The following is a 12,646-nucleotide window of genomic DNA, read 5'->3' as shown; positions in this document are numbered from 1 at the left end:
GAACAACCAACTAATGATGGAATCCCTAGACTCGATTGACGAGATACGGGAGAAGGCCCAACTCCGGGTTGCTGCATACCAACAAAAAGTCGCCCGGTACTTTAACTCCAAAGTTAAAGAAAGAAAATTCAACGTCGGAGACTTGGTGCTACGACGAGTTTTCTTAAATACCCGCGACCCTACTGCTGGAGTGCTCGGACCTAATTGGGAAGGACCTTACCAAGTTGAAGAAGTCCTTCATCCGGGCACCTACAAACTTGCACGCTTAAACGGAGATCTCGTTCCACGCTATTGGAATGGAGAACACCTGCGCAAGTATTATCAGTAAACAGTCTTTTTTAAAGGACTGGCTTGTATTAATTTTTCTTTTTACAAGTTTAGCAAAGAGGGTTAGCCATGCTATATGGCTAATCGCTCGTATATGTAAGATTCTGTTTCAGAATCACTCGTAAAGACATGTTTAGTCCATTTTTAATACGAGATTATAAGGGACTGTGCGCAGCCAGTCATTCTTGCCAACCTTTATGAATTTATATTTGCAAGTATTTGTTCATTACGTGTGTTGTTTTGCTGTATTACAAGTATCATTTTTACGCATGAACAGGAATGTTCGAACAGGTCATGGTCAAGGCAAGTGACCAAGGACCTAAAGCTCCTCGATCACTTGGGGGGCATATAAGGCACATCGATAGCAAAGCATACCATGAGGTATGTAAACACATGAACAAAATGAGTGAAAGCATGCTAAGGTACTTAGAGTATTTTTCAAAATTTATATTTTGTTAAATCATGCCAAAGTACTATGCTAAGTTCGGTCATACGGACAAATGTTATAATAAATGAAAATATTATAGCATCATGCAACCTTTTACACCGCAAGCATCACTGCTTGGATGTAATTGTTCAAGTAAAAGAAAAAGATTTACTGCCCGTGCAGAAAAGCTTAAAAATATTGTCTTTACATCACGACCCGTGGGTCGTGTAATCAAAAAAAAGAAAGAAAAAATAATGGAAAAGCTCAAGAGGCATTTGGGGCCGGAGGGTCATTAGCGGCACTCTGGTTGACAACATCCTCAACAACCCCTCCTTCTTCTTCAGCACCAGCCAGACTTGGGGAAGCAGGGATCATCGCTCTTGCCTTCTCTTCAGCCAATTGGGCAGTGCAGCGAGCCAGCTCGGCAGCCCTTTTATCCTCTGAAAGATAGCTGAAGTCGGCTCCCTGATTGTGTTTCCAGAAGTTGTAGAAACATCGGAGCGTCGTCCTCTTGTACCTTTCCAGATTTTTGGAGTTGTCGAGCTCCAACTGCTTTACTTTGCCCTCGAGGGTGGTGATGGCCTCGTCCTTGGGTTTGAGCACCTCTTCCAATCTTCTGATTTCGCGAAGGTGGGTGCGGCTGGCATCCTGATAATCCTGCCTCGACTTTATCGCAGCTTCCTTCACAGCTTCAGCCTCTGACAACTTTGTCACCGCAGCGTCCCTCTGTTGGACCATCGCCTCAAACTCTTTGGCGTGCCTGGCCTCTGCAGCCAAAAGCTCCTCGGCTGCCTTCACTTGGTACCCCTCAATGGCCTTTGCCCTAGCCTGCTCGATGGTGGCCTGAGTGCGGGTACGAGCAGTGGTGGCGGACAGCAAAGCCTGAAGACAAAAGATAAGAGTTAGAACCTGTGGCAAAGACTAAAAGACTATCGATCAAAACGAAGAAGAAGGTCACAAAGTTAGTACCCGAGCTACAACTACTGGTTGGTATACTATTGACTCTATTAGTCATACACTCATTATCTGGCATGAAGAACTCTGGCCCTAAATTTTGAGTATATGTAAAGTTGCCCTCCCCATCAAACAAATGACAGGGAATTGGCAAGCTAGTTAAAAGAAAAATAACTTTACCATTTTCATCAGAGGATTCCCCCAGGTCCACAATTGGCTCATTGGCCTTTTGTTTCCCCTTGCCTTAGGGAGCAGAAGGCCTTTCTGCAGAAGGATTGCCCATGGGCTCCCTGATTGTAACCCCCGTTGGCCTCCTTCGGGGAGGGGACGCGGGAGGTTGCTGCTCGGGAACCCCCTCGGCAGTGGCATCGTCTACCACGGACCCTCTTGTTTCATGGCGAGGAGCCAGGAGGCCAGATAGCCTCAAGTTTTCATCGGTGACCAGGGACTTGATGCTTTTTTCTGCGTCTGTCATCCTGGCCAGTCTGTTGGACCTCAACACCATGTCTGGTGTTGGGGTCGGACGTAACCATGGGCCTGAAAGACAAAGTGAAATTTGAGAAAAATGAAAGGAAACTCTGTGATTAAAGGTATCGACCAGACAAAGACAAGCAGTTACCTCCTCGAGCGAAGGCCAAGTTGTTGCTGGTTATGTCCGGTGTAAGGAAGTACTCCTTACTGTACTGCCCCACGTTCGATATATGCGTGGTGTCACTCAGGAACGTCCGGTTGGTCTCCTGGTGACAGAAGTGGAAGAAACCTGTTCCATATTGTTGCGGGTTGGATTTAAGGTCAAAAAGATAGTTAACCTCGTGAGGGGTAGGTTCTGGCCATTTCTTGAGTTTGTACAAGATATAGAGTGCGGCCAGCATTATATATCCGTTTGGAGTAATTTGGAAGGGGGCGACACCGAAATAATTGGCCACCCCCTCGTAGAAAGGATGTAAGGGGAGGTAAGCCCCCGCCTCTAAGTGATACCGAGACCAGGCACTGTATATGCCCCCAGGAAGGTTAGCCCTTTGGTCTGCGGCAGGAATTGTAATGGAAACCCCTGTAAGAGGGTATTTCCTGTAGTAGTTAGCAACCATCCGCATGGTCACTGAGCTGGTCGGAGAAGTATACCACTCGACATCAGGCAAATTCTGATGGCGAGGGCGGGCCCTGGTTTGGATATTAGGGTCAGGAATAGGATTTTCTCGACCACTGGTCGAGGGAGCCCTAGCCTGCGAATCAGGCTGGGGAGGAAGGTTTGGACTGTTTTCAGACTCAGGTCTTTTCTTGCCTACGGATTTGGAACGGGCCATTTGAGGAGGAGAAGTACGAGGTCTAGTAGAAGATCGTGAGAAGGGAATCTCGTGAACTCGGTCAGCCGGTTGTTCTTCGCCCTCGAGCAGCTGGGCGAGAAGGTCGTCGTCGATGGGCCGTTCACCTCCCCACAAATCTGGCATCAATGTCTGCAAATAGAAGAATGTGGAGGTAAGGATAAAGAATTTTTAAAAGCTTTTTAGAATAACGTTGGTCGAGTATGAAAGCCAAGCTTTTATACAACAACATTCTAACAAAAAGCTAAGTGTTCCATACGAACAGTTTGAAAGACGGATCAAAGGGTGAAAGTAAAAAGTTTTTCAAAAAAGCTTTTTCAACTCCCCTTAGGGCGGGAAAAACCTATTTTTCAACCAGCCTAAAGATCGAATTTTTACTTCGATCTTACGTCCTAAAAGTATGATCCTGACTATAAAACTAACTCGTAACCCTTTTTTGCCTACAAAACATTCTACTCACAAGCATCTCGAACCAAAAACAGATAAACTCATACAGTCAACATACAGAAGCATGCACCACGAAAATTTGAAGCATAAGAATTCGAAAACTTACCAAGAAAATGATCGTGGAGATGGAGAAAGAGCCTTCGGAGATCAAGGAACTATCGGTCTGAGCCTTGGAAGTACAGAAGAAATGGTCTCCGGGGAGGATTAAAGTTCTGGCTTTGAGGGTTTCTTGTGAAGACAATGGCGTGCGTAAAAAGAAAAAGAGGATTTCGAAGGTATTATATAAGTTTGTCTGTGGCATTAAAAAGGTGTAATCATCAATTTCCCTTTTTCGAAGTATAGGGAAGCGGGATGGCCGTCGAATTATCTCTGGGGAGTCGAAAAGACGTGATTAGACAGAAGTAGGTTACTTTTTCCAAGAACACACGAAGGGTTCTGACACGTAAGGCGGGGTTACCGAAGAGTCATTCATCCAAAAGTTTATTTATTGCTCGTGATAAATAAACTTGGGGGGCAAATGTTATCCAAAAAATTAGCATTGATGAGGTGGCAAGTGATCCCTGGACACGTGGCTGACACCTGGAAAAGTTCTGCTAGAGTATCGACCAGAAGACGCATTAGAAGCAGTAAGCAGCCTAGTCTTGCCTGCGACCAGTCTGGTCGATAGGTCCGCATACAAAGCAACATTAATGAGATGATCTTTGTAAATCCCGAATTCAACTCACACAATCTCCTGAGTATCCGATTATTCAGGAAAGAATATCTGTAACGATTTTATGTAATCCCCCTTGAGCCTATAAATAGCAAGAGATAGCTCAAGGAAGGGACTTTTGGCTTCTGAATCATTCGAGACTATAGTAATTCTCCTAGTGATATTGTATTGTTCTTGAGAGGTTAGTGAAACTCATTGAACCCTTGTTCTTTGATCACTCCATTGACTCTCATATCAATAACAATCTAAGTGGACGTAGGTTATTACCAGATCCTGGGGCCGAACCACTATAAAAATATCGTGTTGTTATTACTTTTTGTCATTACGTTCTTCTCTACATATTCATTCATATCAAGCATATTTTGACTCCGTGTCAGTTGGCCAAATCTTGGGTCAACAGCATGCAACTCACTATAGGAACTCTATTTCCAGCACTATAAATTATTCATAATTTCCTTAAAAATAGTAGGATGTCTAATATAGTTACAATGTACACCGTCATATAAAAAATTGGGTTAAAGTTTACCCATGTGACGAAAATAGAGATACCCCTACCAGTAGGGGCAAACCAAAGAAAATTCATATTTATAGGGAGACTCTAATCACTACAAGAAAGATGATTTTTGCTGGCAAGTTTTTTTGTCAGCAAAAGTCCGCAATTGCGCTAGGAAAAGTTGAGGCACTTTTGTTAGCGTGTTTTTGCGTCTAGGAAGACCATCAACAAATGTTTGCCACTAATTGTACATTTTCAGGTACAAAATGTCATGCACCAAAAAAAGTTGTTATCACCTATAGGTAACGTGTCAAGAAAAATGACAATCGTCGCCAAAAATTTCAATAACCAAAATTGTGAAAATGACTTTTACTGGTGCAATATTTTTGCATTAGGAATAGTAAGGCCTTTTGCTTGTACTTTTTTGTGTCGAGAAAAGGTGCACTTTTCTTTGCACAATTTTACTGCCACCAAATGTTTATGCTAATAGTCTTTTTCTAGTGCAAATAAATGCAAGCAAAAGATTTATTATTTTCCGGTGCAAAAAAGAAAAGGCTAAGAAACTTTGTCCTACCAAAGAAAAATTGGTTTTACCGGCAGAAAAAAGAACGTAGGAAAGCCTCTTTCACCAAATATTATTTTTTACATTTTTTATAATTATATTCTAATTTTAATAAATAAATATCAAATTTCATTTTAAATTAAGACAACAAATAATTCAAAATTAAGATAATTAGATTAATATGATCCAATATTACATTAATTGTCTTGTAAATGGAAGAACCAATACTACATAAATAATTTTCATGTAAACGAAAAATAAATAAAACTAAGCATAAGAGTTGATAGACTGGTTGTCGTCATCTTTATTTAGATGGACTTGATCCAACAACATCATTGAATACTGGTGGTGCAAGTACTTGAAGAAGGTGGTGCGTGTTTTCCCCAATAGCCTTGAGCCTAGGCAATGACCTATAACGAGACAAAGGACCCAAAACATCACTTAAAAATATACAATTATACCAAATTACTTGAAAAAGTAACTTTTAGTGGCGCAATAATTTTTCGACAAAAAAAGGCACGTCGAGAGAAAATATTTCCACAGGATAGTCAAAAACACTTTTGCACCGACAAAAGTCATAGCCTTTGCCGGCACAATATCACACCGGAAAAAGTCAACCTTTTTGGTGGCATAAAAAAATGTTGATGTTGGTCATTACTTTGCCGGTGTAAAATTGTGACGGCAAAAGTCTACCTTTTGCTGGCGTTACAATGCATCGACAAAAGTTATACGATTGCGTCGGCAAATGTTGGTTCTTTTTTTCTATGTATTTTGGTGACACAATTTTTCGCTAGGAAAGTGATATATATTTATTAAAATCAAAAGAAATTATAAATACTAAATTATTTCTTATTGAATAATTTTTAATTTTAATATATAATTTATATTAAATTAATTAATTATTCAATCTTAAATAATTTAATTATTAATAAGTTATTTAAAAATAAAAGGAAAATTCATTTGTACTAAATAAAAATTAAATTAGAACTATTAGTGTTAAATGTCTCCACTAAACATGAAAAATAAAAATAGTCTACTAAATTATAACATGTATTGTCGCTAATAATATAAACTAGAAATAAAGAAAAAAAAATAAGTCTACAAATAGATACTAGTGTTGCGAAATTTATAGCTATGCAAGTGCACACAGTCGCAAACTTGTAATAAAATGGTAAAACCAAGTATCGTCCTCAAGGACTGATTTATCAATTACCAATCAATTAATCCCTTAATTCTATTTGATTAAACAATTATCAGAGATTTTAAACTAAGAAAAATACTACAAAGCGCAGTAAAGAATTAAACAAATTAACAAATAAAATACAATTAGGACAATTATGATTCTCTATTTTTCCACCCTGTTATTTCCTAATGCAAGAATCTATATCCCCTTCTCCCTATTCAATTATAAGTTGCAACAACAATTCATAATCTGGTCAAGACTTATGAAATTCAATCTAAATGACAACTTCCTATATTTCTATGGTAAGTTGAATCATGTAGAGGGCATTAGCCACGCAACTCAGAAAATAAACAAATAATCTAGATACTTTCGTTCTAAATTAAATTTGCATCCAAACAATCAAAGCATATCAAATTTCACTTTTCAGATTTCAATTTGATTCATAAAATAACAATTAGAGGTGATCAATCAATAATCGCACAATTAACATAGATTGCAAGGAATTGAAAGAGATGAAGAAAAATATCAATTTTGCATTAAACCATAACAAGGGTTTCCAAAAGATTCACATAAAATCCCTAAAAGAAAATTTAGCCTATGATATTCATTCTAGCCAAAAACTTGTTCAATTACAAACATGAAAATTGACAGAAAAAGATGAAGAAAACTCAGAGACGAATCCTCCAATATGGTGTTCTTACTCCAGCCGTCGTCGTCTCCCTCTTCAGCCCTCTTTCAGTCGCACATATGTTTCTCCAAAAATCCCTACCAAATCCCCCAAGTGAATGGACCAAATTGCCCATCAAAAAATGATCAAATCTGTGAAAATCGCGTCTCTAGCGCTGTAGCGCTACTTCTGGAGCGCTATAGCGCTATTAACAGTGGAAAAATACCTCAAAATCTGGTGCACTAGCGCTGTAGCGCTCTTATTATGGCGCTGTAGCGCTAAAGTCAGAATCGACAAAACTCGGTTCGAACAGCCTGCAGCGTCAGCTCATCGTATTTTCATCATAACTCCTTCGATATAACTCCGAATTGAATGATTCAAGAAGCTATGGAAAGCTAAGATAAATATCTACAACTTCTATTTCTAGAAGTGTTTCCAGAAAGTGAATAAAGCATTGTCAAAATTCGGCTTGAATTCTCAGACTTGTGTTATAGAGCATAAACGACGTGTGTTGAGCATCTTCAATGTAGTATTTTCCACACATAATGTCTTGAAACTCCACAATCAACACGAAATCCATCTTATTAATCATATTTAACATGTTTCTTCTCATTTCACTCCATATTATGCAATTGACCATTAAAACCTGAAACAAGAAGAAAACAAGCATAAATCTGCACTAAACAATCCTAAATAACTAAAAACACAACCTAAAACGATCTCTAAAATAAACCTAAAATGAACCTAACAAATTCCCCCAAACTTAACCTTTACTCGCCCTCGAGTAAATAATCTAACTAGACTCAAACCTAACATACCAAGTTGACATAACTAACCAATTCAAACACTCAAGACTGTTATGCATATATAATTTTCAGGAAAAACAATCATGCAATTTAAACTTTAATCTAGATTTTCAGTCTTAACCACTTCACAATTCACTGCAATTTCTCAACATCAAAGATCATTTACTCATAACTTGCAAATAAAATAATTGAACTACTTTATGCACATCAAATTCTCACCAACTAACCACAAACTCAAGTATTCCATATGCCTGCATCACTTACTATTCTCCATTAATATAAACAAATGCACAAATAAGAATCAATAGGACTTTATAAGGGTTGTAATAGAAGGCTTAGGTAAAGGTAGATAAAGAGACAATTTTAGGCTTAATCATACCACAAGCATTCCACCAAACAAGCTTTCCCAACAATTTCACACCATTCACCCCTTGTTACCCCTTTTTCTGTGCAATGATTGAGAATGTTTATATTTTTTTTTTCAATAAACTCCCCCAAACTTTGATTTTTCAATAAATAATTGTTTGGGAGCATAATCATTTTTCACTTTCTTTTCCTTTTCTTTCTTTAATTGTTTTCTTTCTCAATCAAAAGTAATTTCCTGAATAACACATAATACCAACATCCCCTTACACATTCACTCCCCTCATATAATGATTTTCATGCTCATGGTATGGGTCAAAAAGAGTAAATGGTATTTCATTTTACAGTTAGGCTCAAAAGAATGTGTTAATCAAGAAAATGGTTATAAGGCTCGAAAGGGTTGACTAAGGATAAACTTTAATAGGGTTATCTTGAAAGGCACAACCAGTCCAAAAATTGCCTATATCATTTTCCTAAATGTGCACTGTTTCAAATTTCATCTCAAATAGTAAGCAAGCAGGTTCTAGAATTTTTCAAATTTTTCAATCCACAATCCAAAATTGACATGCATAAAATAACTCAAGTATAACATTTGCACTGTATGAACAATAGATCTCTGATGTCAACAAATCACAGTGAAAAACAAAGTAATCTAACCAAGCACACAGATTAATTTAGAAGCACAAAAATTTTTCCTTTGGATTATACTACAAAACAGTCAATCAGATTGAAATGGCCATTATTGTCTACTTAATTTATACTCTAAAACATGACTCAAAACATAAAAATAAATATAAACCTAAACCTAACAAAACTTAAACAAAATAAAATATCTACAATGAGCAAAGCAATAAAAATCAAATCCCTTCCCCCAAACTTAATCTAAACATTGTCCCCAATGTATAAATAAAAGAAAAGGAAAAGAAAACTTCCCTGTAATCCAATGTATTGCTCCATTGTAGTGACTCTCATTGCTAACCTTGTAAGTGTTTTATATTTTGAAACACATCAATGAGTGGTTGACGCCCATAATAAGCGTCATACAAGACAACTTGAAGGTTGTCATTGGGAATGCCCTCAAGCTTGGCTAGATTTGGAATTGATGAGCTCCAATGTTCAACTTGACTTTCTTTGGAAATATAAGCATGATGGATGCAAATGAATGATTCTAATGGAGGTGGAGATGGTGGTGGCCTATAAGGATCGTCATATGTGTACTTTTCCATTATCATTAGCTCAGTATATTGAGGATTGAGTACTTGTTGTATGGAGTGTGATGGTGGATGTAGCCTTTCTTCACTACTTTGCTCAAACAATTTATCCACATCTTGGGTAGAGATGGCATTCGACACTACTATTTTCTCTCCCTTTTCTTCCTTACTTTGGATTGAAGAGGACTCCATTTGATGTTCAAATTCTTCCATTGGTAGCTCTATCTTCTCACCATTCCCCAAATTGACCTCCTCACTTTGCTCTTTCCCTCTTGAATTTTCAAAATTCCTCAATGATGAATCTTGGCTTTGAATTACGGCTTCATTTTTATCCATATACTCCATCATCAATACCTTCAATGAACATGATTGAGCCGCTTGGTGAGGTTTCTCTTCTATAATTACTTCTTGAAAATCATCCAAATTTTCCTCATTTGGTCCTTGAGTGCAAGTGTTCAAAGTTGGCTCCATATTGTTATAAGTGCTCTCCCATCCTTTGTTGGTCACTGAACAATTCCAATACAACCATTCATTGTATTCTGCCATGTCTTCCAACATCCAATAGGCTTCATCCACGGATAATTGGTAGAAATTGGCGGTACCATCTCCTCTTTCTACCCATTCTCTCGCTTCGACATTCAACCCATTGAGGAAGACCTCTAATTGACACTCTTTGGACAAACCATAGTATGGGAACCTCATTAGCAAAGCTTTGTATCTCCACCATGCCTTGTATAAAGGCTCCAAATCGTGTTGAAAAAAATTCATGAGGACTTGCATATGAGACACCTCAAGTTCCTCGCAAGACAAAAAACAAACATAGAAAAAAAAAACATAAAAGAAAAAAAATATATACAAACTAAATTAGAATCAAGAATCAATTATATTTGATATTGATTAAATAGTCCCCGGCAACGGCGCCAAAAACTTGTTGCGAAATTTATAGCTATGCAAGTGCACACAGTCGCAAACTTGTAATAAAATGGTAAAACCAAGTATCGTCCTCAAGGACTGATTTATCAATTACCAATCAATTAATCCCTTAATTCTATTTGATTAAACAATTATCAGAGATTTTAAACTAAGAAAAATACTACAAAGCGCAGTAAAGAATTAAACAAATTAACAAAGAAAATACAATTATGATTCTCTATTTTTCCACCATGTTATTTCCTAATGCAAGAATCTATATCCCCTTCTCCCTATTCAATTATAAGTTGCAACAAAAATTCATAATCTGGTCAAGACTTATGAAATTCAATCTAAATGACAACTTCCTATATTTCTATGGTAAGTTGAATCATGTAGAGGGCATTAGCCACGCAACTCAGAAAATAAACAAATAATCTAGATACTTTCGTTCTAAATTAAATTTGCATCCAAACAATCAAAGCATATCAAATTTCACTTTTCAGATTTCAATTTGATTCATAAAATAACAATTAGAGGTGATCAATCAATAATCGCACAATTAACATAGATTGCAAGGAATTGAAAGAGACGAAGAAAAATATCAATTTTGCATTAAACCATAACAAGGGTTTCCAAAAGATTCACATAAAATCCCTAAAAGAAAATTTAGCCTATGATATTCATTCTAGCCAAAAACTTGTTCAATTACAAACATGAAAATTGACAGAAAAAGATGAAGAAAACTCAGAGACGAATCCTCCAATATGGTGTTCTTACTCCAGCCGTCGTCGTCTCCCTCTTCAGCCCTCTTTCAGTCGCACATATGTTTCTCCAAAAATCCCTACCAAATCCCCCAAGTGAATGGACCAAATTGCCCATCAAAAAATGATCAAATCTGTGAAAATCGCGTCTCTAGCGCTGTAGCGCTACTTCTGGAGCGCTATAGCGCTATTAACAGTGGAAAAATACCTCAAAATCTGGTGCACTAGCGCTGTAGCGCTCTTATTATGGCGCTGTAGCGCTAAAGTCAGAATCGACAAAACTCGGTTCGAACAGCCTGCAGCGTCAGCTCATCGTATTTTCATCATAACTCCTTCGATATAACTTCGAATTGAATGATTCAAGAAGCTATGGAAATCTAAGATAAATATCTACAACTTCTATTTCTAGAAGTGTTTCCAGAAAGTGAATAAAGCATTGTCAAAATTCGGCTTGAATTCTCAGACTTGTGTTATAGAGCATAAACGACGTGTGTTGAGCATCTTCAATGTAGTATTTTCCACACATAATGTCTTGAAACTCCACAATCAACACGAAATCCATCTTATTAATCATATTTAACATGTTTCTTCTCATTTCACTCCATATTATGCAATTGACCATTAAAACCTGAAACAAGAAGAAAACAAGCATAAATCTGCACTAAACAATCCTAAATAACTAAAAACACAACCTAAAACGATCTCTAAAATAAACCTAAAATGAACCTAAGAACTAGTTTCCTCATCCTGGCCCCGTCAACTGCACCATCGTCATTGTCATTATCATGATCCTCTTCTGGTAACTCCACAATAAAATCAGGAGCCATAGTGCCTATCTGCTTCAACAAAGCATTGATCAAGGTCTCTTGACACCACTGACAACTCTCAAGTCTCTGATTATGCTTGAGTATTGCGCCCACATGAGGTGGCACTTGCTCAGAAATTTGTGAAGATGAGGATTATGGTCCTGTCGTCTTCCCTCCAATTGCCTTCAGCCTAGACAGCAGCTCAAAACCTTTCTTGTAGCGCGAGCGGGGCCCAAGAACATTTGTGAAAATGTCCATATCAGACGAGAACTCACTATCAACATGATCGCCGACACACGAAGCATTAGATAATGCAGAAGGCATACTCTGTGATGCCTGATGCTCTGTCGTCTCAGTCTTCAGAATAAAAAATACACATATTAGAATCCAATATAACATCAAAAGAAAACCTAACATAGAAATTAAATAACTAAACAATAATAACATTTCTAATGCAAAGTTAACGATTGTTTAGTTTCAATGCAGAACTTTATTATCTATATGCCAACATCCCATCGTTAATGATTGTAGACCAGTGATTGGAAAAGCTTGTAAATAATTTTGTTCCTGTAAATGGAAGCAAATTGGCTAAGTTAGTTTGGTCATGGAAATCCATATCTAAATCAAAAGTATGCATATAGTGTTGACATATATGGTACGAGTGGTTAATTCATGGGGTAATTTATGTCTCTT

The sequence above is a fragment of the Humulus lupulus genome, chromosome 6, assembly GCF_963169125.1.
Source record: "Humulus lupulus chromosome 6, drHumLupu1.1, whole genome shotgun sequence".
Lineage (NCBI taxonomy): Eukaryota > Viridiplantae > Streptophyta > Magnoliopsida > Rosales > Cannabaceae > Humulus > Humulus lupulus.
The sequence above is the reverse complement of the archived record's forward strand: the minus strand, read 5'-3'. Positions refer to the sequence as shown.